At 45.8% G+C, this 19,231-nt stretch overlaps 8 non-coding genes across 8 annotated transcripts; all 8 read left to right on the forward strand.

The window, feature by feature from the left end:
* The first annotated feature begins 1,524 nt into the window (after positions 1-1,524).
* Positions 1,525-1,715, forward strand: LOC130334743 (U2 spliceosomal RNA). The gene has a single exon (XR_008876496.1). It is a non-coding gene; the product is annotated as a U2 spliceosomal RNA (small nuclear RNA).
* Positions 1,716-3,809: 2,094 nt separating this feature from the next.
* Positions 3,810-4,000, forward strand: LOC130334745 (U2 spliceosomal RNA). Its single transcript, XR_008876497.1, has one exon. It is a non-coding gene; the product is annotated as a U2 spliceosomal RNA (small nuclear RNA).
* Positions 4,001-6,089: 2,089 nt separating this feature from the next.
* On the forward strand, positions 6,090-6,280 carry LOC130334746 (U2 spliceosomal RNA). The gene has a single exon (XR_008876498.1). It is a non-coding gene; the product is annotated as a U2 spliceosomal RNA (small nuclear RNA).
* Positions 6,281-8,371: 2,091 nt separating this feature from the next.
* LOC130334692 (U2 spliceosomal RNA) lies at positions 8,372-8,562 on the forward strand. The gene has a single exon (XR_008876457.1). It is a non-coding gene; the product is annotated as a U2 spliceosomal RNA (small nuclear RNA).
* A 2,104-nt stretch (positions 8,563-10,666) lies between these two features.
* On the forward strand, positions 10,667-10,857 carry LOC130334696 (U2 spliceosomal RNA). Its single transcript, XR_008876461.1, has one exon. It is a non-coding gene; the product is annotated as a U2 spliceosomal RNA (small nuclear RNA).
* A 2,088-nt stretch (positions 10,858-12,945) lies between these two features.
* Positions 12,946-13,136, forward strand: LOC130334747 (U2 spliceosomal RNA). Its single transcript, XR_008876499.1, has one exon. It is a non-coding gene; the product is annotated as a U2 spliceosomal RNA (small nuclear RNA).
* Positions 13,137-15,225: 2,089 nt separating this feature from the next.
* On the forward strand, positions 15,226-15,416 carry LOC130334748 (U2 spliceosomal RNA). The gene has a single exon (XR_008876500.1). It is a non-coding gene; the product is annotated as a U2 spliceosomal RNA (small nuclear RNA).
* Positions 15,417-17,504: 2,088 nt separating this feature from the next.
* Positions 17,505-17,695, forward strand: LOC130334749 (U2 spliceosomal RNA). The gene has a single exon (XR_008876501.1). It is a non-coding gene; the product is annotated as a U2 spliceosomal RNA (small nuclear RNA).
* Positions 17,696-19,231: the final 1,536 nt, after the last annotated feature.

Here is a 19,231-nt window from a genome sequence, read left to right on the forward strand (position 1 = left end):
TTGCACTAATGGATTGGTCATCAGCTGGCTGTCTATGTCCCGCATCAATATAGACCAAAGTACAGAGGGTTAGGCTATGCTATTGTGCACCTACCTGATGCATCAGAAGGTGCGAGGCCCTTGCTAAATTCTGTGCACAGACTTTGAGATCTATACTTTAGACTGTATCTAAACCTGCTCCAACATGGACTGACATTCTGGCCTACTTTCAGCCGATGCGACTTGTCTGTCGCTGAACAGTCGCTTTTTATGTATTCAGCACCTATGTATAATGTTGTAAAAATGCTCTAGAAGCTAAAGTCGCAGAAATGTCACACATATTTGGCCTGCAACTTTCTGTGCGACAAATTCAGACAGGAAAAATCAGTATAAATCCTTAGAAAATTATCCCCCAGTGTCTCCATCTGCTGGCGGTATTGAATAAGCATTGCTGCACTGATGGGGTATGCATTAGACGAAAAAAAAGAAGAAAAAGAAGAATAATACGCCCAGAAAAGAGGCGAAAAGGAGAAAAACGTAAAAAAACGTGAAAAAAAAGTAAGAGGAAGAGAAGGGAAAAAAAGGTGGAAATGGGTTTAAAAGTGATTTCGGCGGAGAAATATATATATATATATATATATATATATATATATATATATATATATATATATATGCGCACACACACACATATATATAAACGTATTCTCCGTTGAGATATTGCAGCCGCTGCTGTGTCCAGGCCCAGGAGCCTTAGCACTGTGCTGTGATGTCACTCAATACCACTGACATCACTAGGTGTAAACAACATCTCTCCTTTGCTGTGTATGTGACTATGGAGCTGTTTGGTGATGTCGTCTATTATGGCCTTCATAGAAGCAACAGGAGATTGTTGCATCCATCTAGAACCCTCAGAACTACAGTGCTATGATGTCACTCACTTCCACAGGCCTTGCAGAGTGTAAACAACAACAACCCAGCTTTGTTGTGTATGTAACCATAGGGATTTGTGATGTCACCTAGAACCTTCACAGCAGCGACAGCTTTATGAGGAGCATCAGCACTGCTCTGCCTGAGCAGAACCATCACCGCCATAGGTTGTCAAATAACCCGGGTTTAACCCACACAGGTAAGTCCAATGGGGTGCAGGCATGTCCTCTATGCTTACAGCTTCCCGTGGGTGTTGGTTTGATACCGTTTGGGGACAGCCAAGGAGGCATCTGCAGGCAACAAAGGTAGGTGTGTGCTTGTGTGTGTGTTTCCTATGCAGATCCTAAGCCCAGTGACACATGCAAGTAGGAGGAGTAAGAAGGGTTCCTGGCAAATCCGGGTTATGGATTGCATTTAAAAAGGCCCCGTGGGAGTGCAATGGGCCCCTGTCTTGCTGCTTAGCAATAATGGTATGGGTTTAGGTTCTGCTGTGTGTACTGGTGGTTGACTGCCCCCCAGCCCAGAGTGTGCATGGAAAATTGTCTGGCAGCCTCCCTGACAGCAAGCAGTGATAGTGCCCATGAAGGGCACCTTGTTGGGCCCGCCCCTTTCACGGTTATCGCTTCTCGGCCTTTTGGCTAAGATCAAGTGTAGTATCTGTTCTTATCAGTTTAATATCTGATACGTCCCCTATCTGGGGACCATATATTAAATGGATTTTTGAGAACGGGGGCCGATTTCGAAGCTTGCTTCCGTCGCCCTATGCATTGACCCGATATGGCAGTATCTTCGGGTACAGTGCACCACCCCCTTACAGGGTTAAAAAGAAAGATTCCTACTTTCATTGCTACCTGCTTGCTGGCTAGCCAGCTAGCCAGCCCTGTGGGCCTTGCTGCTGCTGCAGCCAAAAAACAAAAGGTGGTGCTGCTGCTGCTTCTGCTGCTTCTGCTTCTGCTTGTGTCTGGCCGCTGTTGGAGCGTCCAGGCACAGGACTTCTGCTGCTGCTGACTAAATGGCCTCCTTAATTGGATCATTTGAGTAGCCAGCACACCTGTGCAGGTAGGGCATGACATGATAGGCAGCTGCCTTGATAGCGGGTGGGTGCTGAATGTTCCTAATTGACAAAATAAGATTAATGCTTATGAAGAAATATAAAATCTCATCCCTTCCCCAATATCGCGCCACACCCCTACCCCTTAATTCCCTGGTTGAACTTGATGGACATATGTCTTTTTTCGACCGTACTAACTATGTAACTATGTAACATAACATGGGGGGGGGGGGGGGTCTCCTGGCTGTTCACACAGGTGTGTCATTGCTGTACATTGACCATGCATTGCTTCTGTGGTATTGCAAAGGCAAAGACAAATGCTTCCAGCCATCCATTGCACTAATGGATTGGTCATCAGCTGGCTGTCTATGTCCCGCATCAATATAGACCAAAGTACAGAGGGTTAGGCTATGCTATTGTGCACCTACCTGATGCATCAGAAGGTGCGAGGCCCTTGCTAAATTCTGTGCACAGACTTTGAGATCTATACTTTAGACTGTATCTAAACCTGCTCCAACATGGACTGACATTCTGGCCTACTTTCAGCCGATGCGACTTGTCTGTCGCTGAACAGTCGCTTTTTATGTATTCAGCACCTATGTATAATGTTGTAAAAATGCTCTAGAAGCTAAAGTCGCAGAAATGTCACACATATTTGGCCTGCAACTTTCTGTGCGACAAATTCAGACAGGAAAAATCAGTATAAATCCTTAGAAAATTATCCCCCAGTGTCTCCATCTGCTGGCGGTATTGAATAAGCATTGCTGCACTGATGGGGTATGCATTAGACGAAAAAAAAGAAGAAAAAGAAGAATAATACGCCCAGAAAAGAGGCGAAAAGGAGAAAAACGTAAAAAAACGTGAAAAAAAAGTAAGAGGAAGAGAAGGGAAAAAAAGGTGGAAATGGGTTTAAAAGTGATTTCGGCGGAGAAATATATATATATATATATATATATATATATATATATATATATATATACGCGCACACACACACATATATATAAACGTATTCTCCGTTGAGATATTGCAGCCGCTGCTGTGTCCAGGCCCAGGAGCCTTAGCACTGTGCTGTGATGTCACTCAATACCACTGACATCACTAGGTGTAAACAACATCTCTCCTTTGCTGTGTATGTGACTATGGAGCTGTTTGGTGATGTCGTCTATTATGGCCTTCATAGAAGCAACAGGAGATTGTTGCATCCATCTAGAACCCTCAGAACTACAGTGCTATGATGTCACTCACTTCCACAGGCCTTGCAGAGTGTAAACAACAACAACCCAGCTTTGTTGTGTATGTAACCATAGGGATTTGTGATGTCACCTAGAACCTTCACAGCAGCGACAGCTTTATGAGGAGCATCAGCACTGCTCTGCCTGAGCAGAACCATCACCGCCATAGGTTGTCAAATAACCCGGGTTTAACCCACACAGGTAAGTCCAATGGGGTGCAGGCATGTCCTCTATGCTTACAGCTTCCCGTGGGTGTTGGTTTGATACCGTTTGGGGACAGCCAAGGAGGCATCTGCAGGCAACAAAGGTAGGTGTGTGCTTGTGTGTGTGTTTCCTATGCAGATCCTAAGCCCAGTGTCACATGCAAGTAGGAGGAGTAAGAAGGGTTCCTGGCAAATCCGGGTTATGGATTGCATTTAAAAAGGCCCCGTGGGAGTGCAATGGGCCCCTGTCTTGCTGCTTAGCAATAATGGTATGGGTTTAGGTTCTGCTGTGTGTACTGGTGGTTGACTGCCCCCCAGCCCAGAGTGTGCATGGAAAATTGTCTGGCAGCCTCCCTGACAGCAAGCAGTGATAGTGCCCATGAAGGGCACCTTGTTGGGCCCGCCCCTTTCACGGTTATCGCTTCTCGGCCTTTTGGCTAAGATCAAGTGTAGTATCTGTTCTTATCAGTTTAATATCTGATACGTCCCCTATCTGGGGACCATATATTAAATGGATTTTTGAGAACGGGGGCCGATTTCGAAGCTTGCTTCCGTCGCCCTATGCATTGACCCGATATGGCAGTATCTTCGGGTACAGTGCACCACCCCCTTACAGGGTTAAAAAGAAAGATTCCTACTTTCATTGCTACCTGCTTGCTGGCTAGCCAGCTAGCCAGCCCTGTGGGCCTTGCTGCTGCTGCAGCCAAAAAACAAAAGGTGGTGCTGCTGCTGCTTCTGCTGCTTCTGCTTCTGCTTGTGTCTGGCCGCTGTTGGAGCGTCCAGGCACAGGACTTCTGCTGCTGCTGACTAAATGGCCTCCTTAATTGGATCATTTGAGTAGCCAGCACACCTGTGCAGGTAGGGCATGACATGATAGGCAGCTGCCTTGATAGCGGGTGGGTGCTGAATGTTCCTAATTGACAAAATAAGATTAATGCTTATGAAGAAATATAAAATCTCATCCCTTCCCCAATATCGCGCCACACCCCTACCCCTTAATTCCCTGGTTGAACTTGATGGACATATGTCTTTTTTCGACCGTACTAACTATGTAACTATGTAACATAACATGGGGGGGGGGGGGGTCTCCTGGCTGTTCACACAGGTGTGTCATTGCTGTACATTGACCATGCATTGCTTCTGTGGTATTGCAAAGGCAAAGACAAATGCTTCCAGCCATCCATTGCACTAATGGATTGGTCATCAGCTGGCTGTCTATGTCCCGCATCAATATAGACCAAAGTACAGAGGGTTAGGCTATGCTATTGTGCACCTACCTGATGCATCAGAAGGTGCGAGGCCCTTGCTAAATTCTGTGCACAGACTTTGAGATCTATACTTTAGACTGTATCTAAACCTGCTCCAACATGGACTGACATTCTGGCCTACTTTCAGCCGATGCGACTTGTCTGTCGCTGAACAGTCGCTTTTTATGTATTCAGCACCTATGTATAATGTTGTAAAAATGCTCTAGAAGCTAAAGTCGCAGAAATGTCACACATATTTGGCCTGCAACTTTCTGTGCGACAAATTCAGACAGGAAAAATCAGTATAAATCCTTAGAAAATTATCCCCCAGTGTCTCCATCTGCTGGCGGTATTGAATAAGCATTGCTGCACTGATGGGGTATGCATTAGACGAAAAAAAAGAAGAAAAAGAAGAATAATACGCCCAGAAAAGAGGCGAAAAGGAGAAAAACGTAAAAAAACGTGAAAAAAAAGTAAGAGGAAGAGAAGGGAAAAAAAGGTGGAAATGGGTTTAAAAGTGATTTCGGCGGAGAAATATATATATATATATATATATATATATATATATATATATATACGCGCACACACACACATATATATAAACGTATTCTCCGTTGAGATATTGCAGCCGCTGCTGTGTCCAGGCCCAGGAGCCTTAGCACTGTGCTGTGATGTCACTCAATACCACTGACATCACTAGGTGTAAACAACATCTCTCCTTTGCTGTGTATGTGACTATGGAGCTGTTTGGTGATGTCGTCTATTATGGCCTTCATAGAAGCAACAGGAGATTGTTGCATCCACCTAGAACCCTCAGAACTACAGTGCTATGATGTCACTCACTTCCACAGGCCTTGCAGAGTGTAAACAACAACAACCCAGCTTTGTTGTGTATGTAACCATAGGGATTTGTGATGTCACCTAGAACCTTCACAGCAGCGACAGCTTTATGAGGAGCATCAGCACTGCTCTGCCTGAGCAGAACCATCACCGCCATAGGTTGTCAAATAACCCGGGTTTAACCCACACAGGTAAGTCCAATGGGGTGCAGGCATGTCCTCTATGCTTACAGCTTCCCGTGGGTGTTGGTTTGATACCCTTTGGGGACAGCCAAGGAGGCATCTGCAGGCAACAAAGGTAGGTGTGTGCTTGTGTGTGTGTTTCCTATGCAGATCCTAAGCCCAGTGTCACATGCAAGTAGGAGGAGTAAGAAGGGTTCCTGGCAAATCCGGGTTATGGATTGCATTTAAAAAGGCCCCGTGGGAGTGCAATGGGCCCCTGTCTTGCTGCTTAGCAATAATGGTATGGGTTTAGGTTCTGCTGTGTGTACTGGTGGTTGACTGCCCCCCAGCCCAGAGTGTGCATGGAAAATTGTCTGGCAGCCTCCCTGACAGCAAGCAGTGATAGTGCCCATGAAGGGCACCTTGTTGGGCCCGCCCCTTTCACGGTTATCGCTTCTCGGCCTTTTGGCTAAGATCAAGTGTAGTATCTGTTCTTATCAGTTTAATATCTGATACGTCCCCTATCTGGGGACCATATATTAAATGGATTTTTGAGAACGGGGGCCGATTTCGAAGCTTGCTTCCGTCGCCCTATGCATTGACCCGATATGGCAGTATCTTCGGGTACAGTGCACCACCCCCTTACAGGGTTAAAAAGAAAGATTCCTACTTTCATTGCTACCTGCTTGCTGGCTAGCCAGCTAGCCAGCCCTGTGGGCCTTGCTGCTGCTGCAGCCAAAAAACAAAAGGTGGTGCTGCTGCTGCTTCTGCTGCTTCTGCTTCTGCTTGTGTCTGGCCGCTGTTGGAGCGTCCAGGCACAGGACTTCTGCTGCTGCTGACTAAATGGCCTCCTTAATTGGATCATTTGAGTAGCCAGCACACCTGTGCAGGTAGGGCATGACATGATAGGCAGCTGCCTTGATAGCGGGTGGGTGCTGAATCTTCCTAATTGACAAAATAAGATTAATGCTTATGAAGAAATATAAAATCTCATCCCTTCCCCAATATCGCGCCACACCCCTACCCCTTAATTCCCTGGTTGAACTTGATGGACATATGTCTTTTTTCGACCGTACTAACTATGTAACTATGTAACATAACATGGGGGGGGGGGGTCTCCTGGCTGTTCACACAGGTGTGTCATTGCTGTACATTGACCATGCATTGCTTCTGTGGTATTGCAAAGGCAAAGACAAATGCTTCCAGCCATCCATTGCACTAATGGATTGGTCATCAGCTGGCTGTCTATGTCCCGCATCAATATAGACCAAAGTACAGAGGGTTAGGCTATGCTATTGTGCACCTACCTGATGCATCAGAAGGTGCGAGGCCCTTGCTAAATTCTGTGCACAGACTTTGAGATCTATACTTTAGACTGTATCTAAACCTGCTCCAACATGGACTGACATTCTGGCCTACTTTCAGCCGATGCGACTTGTCTGTCGCTGAACAGTCGCTTTTTATGTATTCAGCACCTATGTATAATGTTGTAAAAATGCTCTAGAAGCTAAAGTCGCAGAAATGTCACACATATTTGGCCTGCAACTTTCTGTGCGACAAATTCAGACAGGAAAAATCAGTATAAATCCTTAGAAAATTATCCCCCAGTGTCTCCATCTGCTGGCGGTATTGAATAAGCATTGCTGCACTGATGGGGTATGCATTAGACGAAAAAAAAGAAGAAAAAGAAGAATAATACGCCCAGAAAAGAGGCGAAAAGGAGAAAAACGTAAAAAAACGTGAAAAAAAAGTAAGAGGAAGAGAAGGGAAAAAAAGGTGGAATTGGGTTTAAAAGTGATTTCGGCGGAGAAATATATATATATATATATATATATATATGTATATATATATATATATACGCGCACACACACACATATATATAAACGTATTCTCCGTTGAGATATTGCAGCCGCTGCTGTGTCCAGGCCCAGGAGCCTTAGCACTGTGCTGTGATGTCACTCAATACCACTGACATCACTAGGTGTAAACAACATCTCTCCTTTGCTGTGTATGTGACTATGGAGCTGTTTGGTGATGTCGTCTATTATGGCCTTCATAGAAGCAACAGGAGATTGTTGCATCCATCTAGAACCCTCAGAACTACAGTGCTATGATGTCACTCACTTCCACAGGCCTTGCAGAGTGTAAACAACAACAACCCAGCTTTGTTGTGTATGTAACCATAGGGATTTGTGATGTCACCTAGAACCTTCACAGCAGCGACAGCTTTATGAGGAGCATCAGCACTGCTCTGCCTGAGCAGAACCATCACCGCCATAGGTTGTCAAATAACCCGGGTTTAACCCACACAGGTAAGTCCAATGGGGTGCAGGCATGTCCTCTATGCTTACAGCTTCCCGTGGGTGTTGGTTTGATACCGTTTGGGGACAGCCAAGGAGGCATCTGCAGGCAACAAAGGTAGGTGTGTGCTTGTGTGTGTGTTTCCTATGCAGATCCTAAGCCCAGTGTCACATGCAAGTAGGAGGAGTAAGAAGGGTTTCGGGCAAATCCGGGTTATGGATTGCATTTAAAAAGGCCCCGTGGGAGTGCAATGGGCCCCTGTCTTGCTGCTTAGCAATAATGGTATGGGTTTAGGTTCTGCTGTGTGTACTGGTGGTTGACTGCCCCCCAGCCCAGAGTGTGCATGGAAAATTGTCTGGCAGCCTCCCTGACAGCAAGCAGTGATAGTGCCCATGAAGGGCACCTTGTTGGGCCCGCCCCTTTCACGGTTATCGCTTCTCGGCCTTTTGGCTAAGATCAAGTGTAGTATCTGTTCTTATCAGTTTAATATCTGATACGTCCCCTATCTGGGGACCATATATTAAATGGATTTTTGAGAACGGGGGCCGATTTCGAAGCTTGCTTCCGTCGCCCTATGCATTGACCCGATATGGCAGTATTTTCGGGTACAGTGCACCACCCCCTTACAGGGTTAAAAAGAAAGATTCCTACTTTCATTGCTACCTGCTTGCTGGCTAGCCAGCTAGCCAGCCCGGTGGGCCTTGCTGCTGCTGCAGCCAAAAAACAAAAGGTGGTGCTGCTGCTGCTTCTGCTTCTGCTGCTTCTGCTGCTTCTGCTTCTGCTTGTGTCTGGCCGCTGTTGGAGCGTCCAGGCACAGGACTTCTGCTGCTGCTGACTAAATTGCCTCCTTAATTGGATCATTTGAGTAGCCAGCACACCTGTGCAGGTAGGGCATGACATGATAGGCAGCTGCCTTGATAGCGGGTGGGTGCTGAATGTTCCTAATTGACAAAATAAGATTAATGCTTATGAAGAAATATAAAATCTCATCCCTTCCCCAATATCGCGCCACACCCCTACCCCTTAATTCCCTGGTTGAACTTGATGGACATATGTCTTTTTTCGACCGTACTAACTATGTAACTATGTAACATAACATGGGGGGGGGGGGGGGTCTCCTGGCTGTTCACACAGGTGTGTCATTGCTGTACATTGACCATGCATTGCTTCTGTGGTATTGCAAAGGCAAAGACAAATGCTTCCAGCCATCCATTGCACTAATGGATTGGTCATCAGCTGGCTGTCTATGTCCCGCATCAATATAGACCAAAGTACAGAGGGTTAGGCTATGCTATTGTGCACCTACCTGATGCATCAGAAGGTGCGAGGCCCTTGCTAAATTCTGTGCACAGACTTTGAGATCTATACTTTAGACTGTATCTAAACCTGCTCCAACATGGACTGACATTCTGGCCTACTTTCAGCCATGCGACTTGTCTGTCGCTGAACAGTCGCTTTTTATGTATTCAGCACCTATGTATAATGTTGTAAAAATGCTCTAGAAGCTAAAGTCGCAGAAATGTCACACATATTTGGCCTGCAACTTTCTGTGCGACAAATTCAGACAGGAAAAATCAGTATAAATCCTTAGAAAATTATCCCCCAGTGTCTCCATCTGCTGGCGGTATTGAATAAGCATTGCTGCACTGATGGGGTATGCATTAGACGAAAAAAAAGAAGAAAAAGAAGAATAATACGCCCAGAAAAGAGGCGAAAAGGAGAAAAACGTAAAAAAACGTGAAAAAAAAGTAAGAGGAAGAGAAGGGAAAAAAAGGTGGAAATGGGTTTAAAAGTGATTTCGGCGGAGAAATATATATATATATATATATATATATATATATATATATATATATGCGCACACACACACATATATATAAACGTATTCTCCGTTGAGATATTGCAGCCGCTGCTGTGTCCAGGCCCAGGAGCCTTAGCACTGTGCTGTGATGTCACTCAATACCACTGACATCACTAGGTGTAAACAACATCTCTCCTTTGCTGTGTATGTGACTATGGAGCTGTTTGGTGATGTCGTCTATTATGGCCTTCATAGAAGCAACAGGAGATTGTTGCATCCATCTAGAACCCTCAGAACTACAGTGCTATGATGTCACTCACTTCCACAGGCCTTGCAGAGTGTAAACAACAACAACCCAGCTTTGTTGTGTATGTAACCATAGGGATTTGTGATGTCACCTAGAACCTTCACAGCAGCGACAGCTTTATGAGGAGCATCAGCACTGCTCTGCCTGAGCAGAACCATCACCGCCATAGGTTGTCAAATAACCCGGGTTTAACCCACACAGGTAAGTCCAATGGGGTGCAGGCATGTCCTCTATGCTTACAGCTTCCCGTGGGTGTTGGTTTGATACCGTTTGGGAACAGCCAAGGAGGCATCTGCAGGCAACAAAGGTAGGTGTGTGCTTGTGTGTGTGTTTCCTATGCAGATCCTAAGCCCAGTGACACATGCAAGTAGGAGGAGTAAGAAGGGTTCCTGGCAAATCCGGGTTATGGATTGCATTTAAAAAGGCCCCGTGGGAGTGCAATGGGCCCCTGTCTTGCTGCTTAGCAATAATGGTATGGGTTTAGGTTCTGCTGTGTGTACTGGTGGTTGACTGCCCCCCAGCCCAGAGTGTGCATGGAAAATTGTCTGGCAGCCTCCCTGACAGCAAGCAGTGATAGTGCCCATGAAGGGCACCTTGTTGGGCCCGCCCCTTTCACGGTTATCGCTTCTCGGCCTTTTGGCTAAGATCAAGTGTAGTATCTGTTCTTATCAGTTTAATATCTGATACGTCCCCTATCTGGGGACCATATGTTAAATGGATTTTTGAGAACGGGGGCCGATTTCGAAGCTTGCTTCCGTCGCCCTATGCATTGACCCGATATGGCAGTATCTTCGGGTACAGTGCACCACCCCCTTACAGGGTTAAAAAGAAAGATTCCTACTTTCATTGCTACCTGCTTGCTGGCTAGCCAGCTAGCCAGCCCTGTGGGCCTTGCTGCTGCTGCAGCCAAAAAACAAAAGGTGGTGCTGCTGCTGCTTCTGCTGCTTCTGCTTCTGCTTGTGTCTGGCCGCTGTTGGAGCGTCCAGGCACAGGACTTCTGCTGCTGCTGACTAAATGGCCTCCTTAATTGGATCATTTGAGTAGCCAGCACACCTGTGCAGGTAGGGCATGACATGATAGGCAGCTGCCTTGATAGCGGGTGGGTGCTGAATGTTCCTAATTGACAAAATAAGATTAATGCTTATGAAGAAATATAAAATCTCATCCCTTCCCCAATATCGCGCCACACCCCTACCCCTTAATTCCCTGGTTGAACTTGATGGACATATGTCTTTTTTCGACCGTACTAACTATGTAACTATGTAACATAACATGGGGGGGGGGGGGTCTCCTGGCTGTTCACACAGGTGTGTCATTGCTGTACATTGACCATGCATTGCTTCTGTGGTATTGCAAAGGCAAAGACAAATGCTTCCAGCCATCCATTGCACTAATGGATTGGTCATCAGCTGGCTGTCTATGTCCCGCATCAATATAGACCAAAGTACAGAGGGTTAGGCTATGCTATTGTGCACCTACCTGATGCATCAGAAGGTGCGAGGCCCTTGCTAAATTCTGTGCACAGACTTTGAGATCTATACTTTAGACTGTATCTAAACCTGCTCCAACATGGACTGACATTCTGGCCTACTTTCAGCCGATGCGACTTGTCTGTCGCTGAACAGTCGCTTTTTATGTATTCAGCACCTATGTATAATGTTGTAAAAATGCTCTAGAAGCTAAAGTCGCAGAAATGTCACACATATTTGGCCTGCAACTTTCTGTGCGACAAATTCAGACAGGAAAAATCAGTATAAATCCTTAGAAAATTATCCCCCAGTGTCTCCATCTGCTGGCGGTATTGAATAAGCATTGCTGCACTGATGGGGTATGCATTAGACGAAAAAAAAGAAGAAAAAGAAGAATAATACGCCCAGAAAAGAGGCGAAAAGGAGAAAAACGTAAAAAAACGTGAAAAAAAAGTAAGAGGAAGAGAAGGGAAAAAAAGGTGGAAATGGGTTTAAAAGTGATTTCGGCGGAGAAATATATATATATATATATATATATATATATATATATATATATACGCGCACACACACACATATATATAAACGTATTCTCCGTTGAGATATTGCAGCCGCTGCTGTGTCCAGGCCCAGGAGCCTTAGCACTGTGCTGTGATGTCACTCAATACCACTGACATCACTAGGTGTAAACAACATCTCTCCTTTGCTGTGTATGTGACTATGGAGCTGTTTGGTGATGTCGTCTATTATGGCCTTCATAGAAGCAACAGGAGATTGTTGCATCCATCTAGAACCCTCAGAACTACAGTGCTATGATGTCACTCACTTCCACAGGCCTTGCAGAGTGTAAACAACAACAACCCAGCTTTGTTGTGTATGTAACCATAGGGATTTGTGATGTCACCTAGAACCTTCACAGCAGCGACAGCTTTATGAGGAGCATCAGCACTGCTCTGCCTGAGCAGAACCATCACCGCCATAGGTTGTCAAATAACCCGGGTTTAACCCACACAGGTAAGTCCAATGGGGTGCAGGCATGTCCTCTATGCTTACAGCTTCCCGTGGGTGTTGGTTTGATACCGTTTGGGGACAGCCAAGGAGGCATCTGCAGGCAACAAAGGTAGGTGTGTGCTTGTGTGTGTGTTTCCTATGCAGATCCTAAGCCCAGTGTCACATGCAAGTAGGAGGAGTAAGAAGGGTTCCTGGCAAATCCGGGTTATGGATTGCATTTAAAAAGGCCCCGTGGGAGTGCAATGGGCCCCTGTCTTGCTGCTTAGCAATAATGGTATGGGTTTAGGTTCTGCTGTGTGTACTGGTGGTTGACTGCCCCCCAGCCCAGAGTGTGCATGGAAAATTGTCTGGCAGCCTCCCTGACAGCAAGCAGTGATAGTGCCCATGAAGGGCACCTTGTTGGGCCCGCCCCTTTCACGGTTATCGCTTCTCGGCCTTTTGGCTAAGATCAAGTGTAGTATCTGTTCTTATCAGTTTAATATCTGATACGTCCCCTATCTGGGGACCATATATTAAATGGATTTTTGAGAACGGGGGCCGATTTCGAAGCTTGCTTCCGTCGCCCTATGCATTGACCCGATATGGCAGTATCTTCGGGTACAGTGCACCACCCCCTTACAGGGTTAAAAAGAAAGATTCCTACTTTCATTGCTACCTGCTTGCTGGCTAGCCAGCTAGCCAGCCCTGTGGGCCTTGCTGCTGCTGCAGCCAAAAAACAAAAGGTGGTGCTGCTGCTGCTTCTGCTGCTTCTGCTTCTGCTTGTGTCTGGCCGCTGTTGGAGCGTCCAGGCACAGGACTTCTGCTGCTGCTGACTAAATGGCCTCCTTAATTGGATCATTTGAGTAGCCAGCACACCTGTGCAGGTAGGGCATGACATGATAGGCAGCTGCCTTGATAGCGGGTGGGTGCTGAATGTTCCTAATTGACAAAATAAGATTAATGCTTATGAAGAAATATAAAATCTCATCCCTTCCCCAATATCGCGCCACACCCCTACCCCTTAATTCCCTGGTTGAACTTGATGGACATATGTCTTTTTTCGACCGTACTAACTATGTAACTATGTAACATAACATGGGGGGGTCTCCTGGCTGTTCACACAGGTGTGTCATTGCTGTACATTGACCATGCATTGCTTCTGTGGTATTGCAAAGGCAAAGACAAATGCTTCCAGCCATCCATTGCACTAATGGATTGGTCATCAGCTGGCTGTCTATGTCCCGCATCAATATAGACCAAAGTACAGAGGGTTAGGCTATGCTATTGTGCACCTACCTGATGCATCAGAAGGTGCGAGGCCCTTGCTAAATTCTGTGCACAGACTTTGAGATCTATACTTTAGACTGTATCTAAACCTGCTCCAACATGGACTGACATTCTGGCCTACTTTCAGCCGATGCGACTTGTCTGTCGCTGAACAGTCGCTTTTTATGTATTCAGCACCTATGTATAATGTTGTAAAAATGCTCTAGAAGCTAAAGTCGCAGAAATGTCACACATATTTGGCCTGCAACTTTCTGTGCGACAAATTCAGACAGGAAAAATCAGTATAAATCCTTAGAAAATTATCCCCCAGTGTCTCCATCTGCTGGCGGTATTGAATAAGCATTGCTGCACTGATGGGGTATGCATTAGACGAAAAAAAAAGAAGAAAAAGAAGAATAATACGCCCAGAAAAGAGGCGAAAAGGAGAAAAACGTAAAAAAACGTGAAAAAAAAGTAAGAGGAAGAGAAGGGAAAAAAAGGTGGAAATGGGTTTAAAAGTGATTTCGGCGGAGAAATATATATATATATATATATATATATATATATATATATATATATATATACGCGCACACACACACATATATATAAACGTATTCTCCGTTGAGATATTGCAGCCGCTGCTGTGTCCAGGCCCAGGAGCCTTAGCACTGTGCTGTGATGTCACTCAATACCACTGACATCACTAGGTGTAAACAACATCTCTCCTTTGCTGTGTATGTGACTATGGAGCTGTTTGGTGATGTCGTCTATTATGGCCTTCATAGAAGCAACAGGAGATTGTTGCATCCACCTAGAACCCTCAGAACTACAGTGCTATGATGTCACTCACTTCCACAGGCCTTGCAGAGTGTAAACAACAACAACCCAGCTTTGTTGTGTATGTAACCATAGGGATTTGTGATGTCACCTAGAACCTTCACAGCAGCGACAGCTTTATGAGGAGCATCAGCACTGCTCTGCCTGAGCAGAACCATCACCGCCATAGGTTGTCAAATAACCCGGGTTTAACCCACACAGGTAAGTCCAATGGGGTGCAGGCATGTCCTCTATGCTTACAGCTTCCCGTGGGTGTTGGTTTGATACCCTTTGGGGACAGCCAAGGAGGCATCTGCAGGCAACAAAGGTAGGTGTGTGCTTGTGTGTGTGTTTCCTATGCAGATCCTAAGCCCAGTGTCACATGCAAGTAGGAGGAGTAAGAAGGGTTCCTGGCAAATCCGGGTTATGGATTGCATTTAAAAAGGCCCCGTGGGAGTGCAATGGGCCCCTGTCTTGCTGCTTAGCAATAATGGTATGGGTTTAGGTTCTGCTGTGTGTACTGGTGGTTGACTGCCCCCCAGCCCAGAGTGTGCATGGAAAATTGTCTGGCAGCCTCCCTGACAGCAAGCAGTGATAGTGCCCATGAAGGGCACCTTGTTGGGCCCGCCCCTTTCACGGTTATCGCTTCTCGGCCTTTTGGCTAAGATCAAGTGTAGTATCTGTTCTTATCAGTTTAATATCTGATACGTCCCCTATCTGGGGACCATATATTAAATGGATTTTTGAGAACGGGGGCCGATTTCGAAGCTTGCTTCCGTCGCCCTATGCATTGACCCGATATGGCAGTATCTTCGGGTACAGTGCACCACCCCCTTACAGGGTTAAAAAGAAAGATTCCTACTTTCATTGCTACCTGCTTGCTGGCTAGCCAGCTAGCCAGCCCTGTGGGCCTTGCTGCTGCTGCAGCCAAAAAACAAAAGGTGGTGCTGCTGCTGCTTCTGCTGCTTCTGCTTCTGCTTGTGTCTGGCCGCTGTTGGAGCGTCCAGGCACAGGACTTCTGCTGCTGCTGACTAAATGGCCTCCTTAATTGGATCATTTGAGTAGCCAGCACACCTGTGCAGGTAGGGCATGACATGATAGGCAGCTGCCTTGATAGCGGGTGGGTGCTGAATGTTCCTAATTGACAAAATAAGATTAATGCTTATGAAGAAATATAAAATCTCATCCCTTCCCCAATATCGCGCCACACCCCTACCCCTTAATTCCCTGGTTGAACTTGATGGACATATGTCTTTTTTCGACCGTACTAACTATGTAACTATGTAACATAACATGGGGGGGGGGGGGGGGGTCTCCTGGCTGTTCACACAGGTGTGTCATTGCTGTACATTGACCATGCATTGCTTCTGTGGTATTGCAAAGGCAAAGACAAATGCTTCCAGCCATCCATTGCACTAATGGATTGGTCATCAGCTGGCTGTCTATGTCCCGCATCAATATAGACCAAAGTACAGAGGGTTAGGCTATGCTATTGTGCACCTACCTGATGCATCAGAAGGTGCGAGGCCCTTGCTAAATTCTGTGCACAGACTTTGAGATCTATACTTTAGACTGTATCTAAACCTGCTCCAACATGGACTGACATTCTGGCCTACTTTCAGCCGATGCGACTTGTCTGTCGCTGAACAGTCGCTTTTTATGTATTCAGCACCTATGTATAATGTTGTAAAAATGCTCTAGAAGCTAAAGTCGCAGAAATGTCACACATATTTGGCCTGCAACTTTCTGTGCGACAATTCAGACAGGAAAAATCAGTATAAATCCTTAGAAAATTATCCCCCAGTGTCTCCATCTGCTGGCGGTATTGAATAAGCATTGCTGCACTGATGGGGTATGCATTAGACGAAAAAAAAGAAGAAAAAGAAGAATAATACGCCCAGAAAAGAGGCGAAAAGGAGAAAAACGTAAAAAAACGTGAAAAAAAAGTAAGAGGAAGAGAAGGGAAAAAAAGGTGGAAATGGGTTTAAAAGTGATTTCGGCGGAGAAATATATATATATATATATATATATATATATATATATATACGCGCACACACACACATATATATAAACGTATTCTCCGTTGAGATATTGCAGCCGCTGCTGTGTCCAGGCCCAGGAGCCTTAGCACTGTGCTGTGATGTCACTCAATACCACTGACATCACTAGGTGTAAACAACATCTCTCCTTTGCTGTGTATGTGACTATGGAGCTGTTTGGTGATGTCGTCTATTATGGCCTTCATAGAAGCAACAGGAGATTGTTGCATCCACCTAGAACCCTCAGAACTACAGTGCTATGATGTCACTCACTTCCACAGGCCTTGCAGAGTGTAAACAACAACAACCCAGCTTTGTTGTGTATGTAACCATAGGGATTTGTGATGTCACCTAGAACCTTCACAGCAGCGACAGCTTTATGAGGAGCATCAGCACTGCTCTGCCTGAGCAGAACCATCACCGCCATAGGTTGTCAAATAACCCGGGTTTAACCCACACAGGTAAGTCCAATGGGGTGCAGGCATGTCCTCTATGCTTACAGCTTCCCGTGGGTGTTGGTTTGATACCCTTTGGGGACAGCCAAGGAGGCATCTGCAGGCAACAAAGGTAGGTGTGTGCTTGTGTGTGTGTTTCCTATGCAGATCCTAAGCCCAGTGTCACATGCAAGTAGGAGGAGTAAGAAGGGTTCCTGGCAAATCCGGGTTATGGATTGCATTTAAAAAGGCCCCGTGGGAGTGCAATGGGCCCCCTGTCTTGCTGCTTAGCAATAATGGTATGGGTTTAGGTTCTGCTGTGTGTACTGGTGGTTGACTGCCCCCCAGCCCAGAGTGTGCATGGAAAATTGTCTGGCAGCCTCCCTGACAGCAAGCAGTGATAGTGCCCATGAAGGGCACCTTGTTGGGCCCGCCCCTTTCACGGTTATCGCTTCTCGGCCTTTTGGCTAAGATCAAGTGTAGTATCTGTTCTTATCAGTTTAATATCTGATACGTCCCCTATCTGGGGACCATATATTAAATGGATTTTTGAGAACGGGGGCCGATTTCGAAGCTTGCTTCCGTCGCCCTATGCATTGACCCGATATGGCAGTATCTTCGGGTACAGTGCACCACCCCCTTACAGGGTTAAAAAGAAAGATTCCTACTTTCATTGCTACCTGCTTGCTGGCTAGCCAGCTAGCCAGCCCTGTGGGCCTTGCTGCTGCTGCAGCCAAAAAACAAAAGGTGGTGCTGCTGCTGCTTCTGCTGCTTCTGCTTAGCTTGTGTCTGGCCGCTGTTGGAGCGTCCAGGCACAGGACTTCTGCTGCTGCTGACTAAATGGCCTCCTTAATTGGATCATTTGAGTAGCCAGCACACCTGTGCAGGTAGGGCATGACATGATAGGCAGCTGCCTTGATAGCGGGTGGGTGCTGAATCTTCCTAATTGACAAAATAAGATTAATGCTTATGAAGAAATATAAAATCTCATCCCTTCCCCAATATCGCGCCACACCCCTACCCCTTAATTCCCTGGTTGAACTTGATGGACATATGTCTTTTTTCGACCGTACTAACTATGTAACTATGTAACATAACATGGGGGGGGGGGGGGGGGGTCTCCTGGCTGTTCACACAGGTGTGTCATTGCTGTACATTGACCATGCATTGCTTCTGTGGTATTGCAAAGGCAAAGACAAATGCTTCCAGCCATCCATTGCACTAATGGATTGGTCATCAGCTGGCTGTCTATGTCCCGCATCAATATAGACCAAAGTACAGAGGGTTAGGCTATGCTATTGTGCACCTACCTGATGCATCAGAAGGTGCGGGGCCCTTGCTAAATTCTGTGCACAGACTTTGAGATCTATACTTTAGACTGTATCTAAACCTGCTCCAACATGGACTGACATTCTGGCCTACTTTCAGCCGATGCGACTTGTCTGTCGCTGAACAGTCGCTTTTTATGTATTCAGCACCTATGTATAATGTTGTAAAAATGCTCTAGAAGCTAAAGTCGCAGAAATGTCACACATATTTGGCCTGCAACTTTCTGTGCGACAAATTCAGACAGGAAAAATCAGTATAAATCCTTAGAAAATTATCCCCCAGTGTCTCCATCTGCTGGCGGTATTGAATAAGCATTGCTGCACTGATGGGGTATGCATTAGACGAAAAAAAAGAAGAAAAAGAAGAATAATACGCCCAGAAAAGAGGCGAAAAGGAGAAAAACGTAAAAAAACGTGAAAAAAAAGTAAGAGGAAGAGAAGGGAAAAAAAGGTGGAATTGGGTTTAAAAGTGATTTCGGCGGAGAAATATATATATATATATATATATATATATATATATATATGTATATATATATATATATACGCGCACACACACACATATATATAAACGTATTCTCCGTTGAGATATTGCAGCCGCTGCTGTGTCCAGGCCCAGGAGCCTTAGCACTGTGCTGTGATGTCACTCAATACCACTGACATCACTAGGTGTAAACAACATCTCTCCTTTGCTGTGTATGTGACTATGGAGCTGTTTGGTGATGTCGTCTATTATGGCCTTCATAGAAGCAACAGGAGATTGTTGCATCCATCTAGAACCCTCAGAACTACAGTGCTATGATGTCACTCACTTCCACAGGCCTTGCAGAGTGTAAACAACAACAACCC

This window comes from Hyla sarda, unplaced genomic scaffold (assembly GCF_029499605.1).
Source record: "Hyla sarda isolate aHylSar1 unplaced genomic scaffold, aHylSar1.hap1 scaffold_440, whole genome shotgun sequence".
Classification (NCBI taxonomy): Eukaryota; Metazoa; Chordata; class Amphibia; order Anura; family Hylidae; genus Hyla; species Hyla sarda.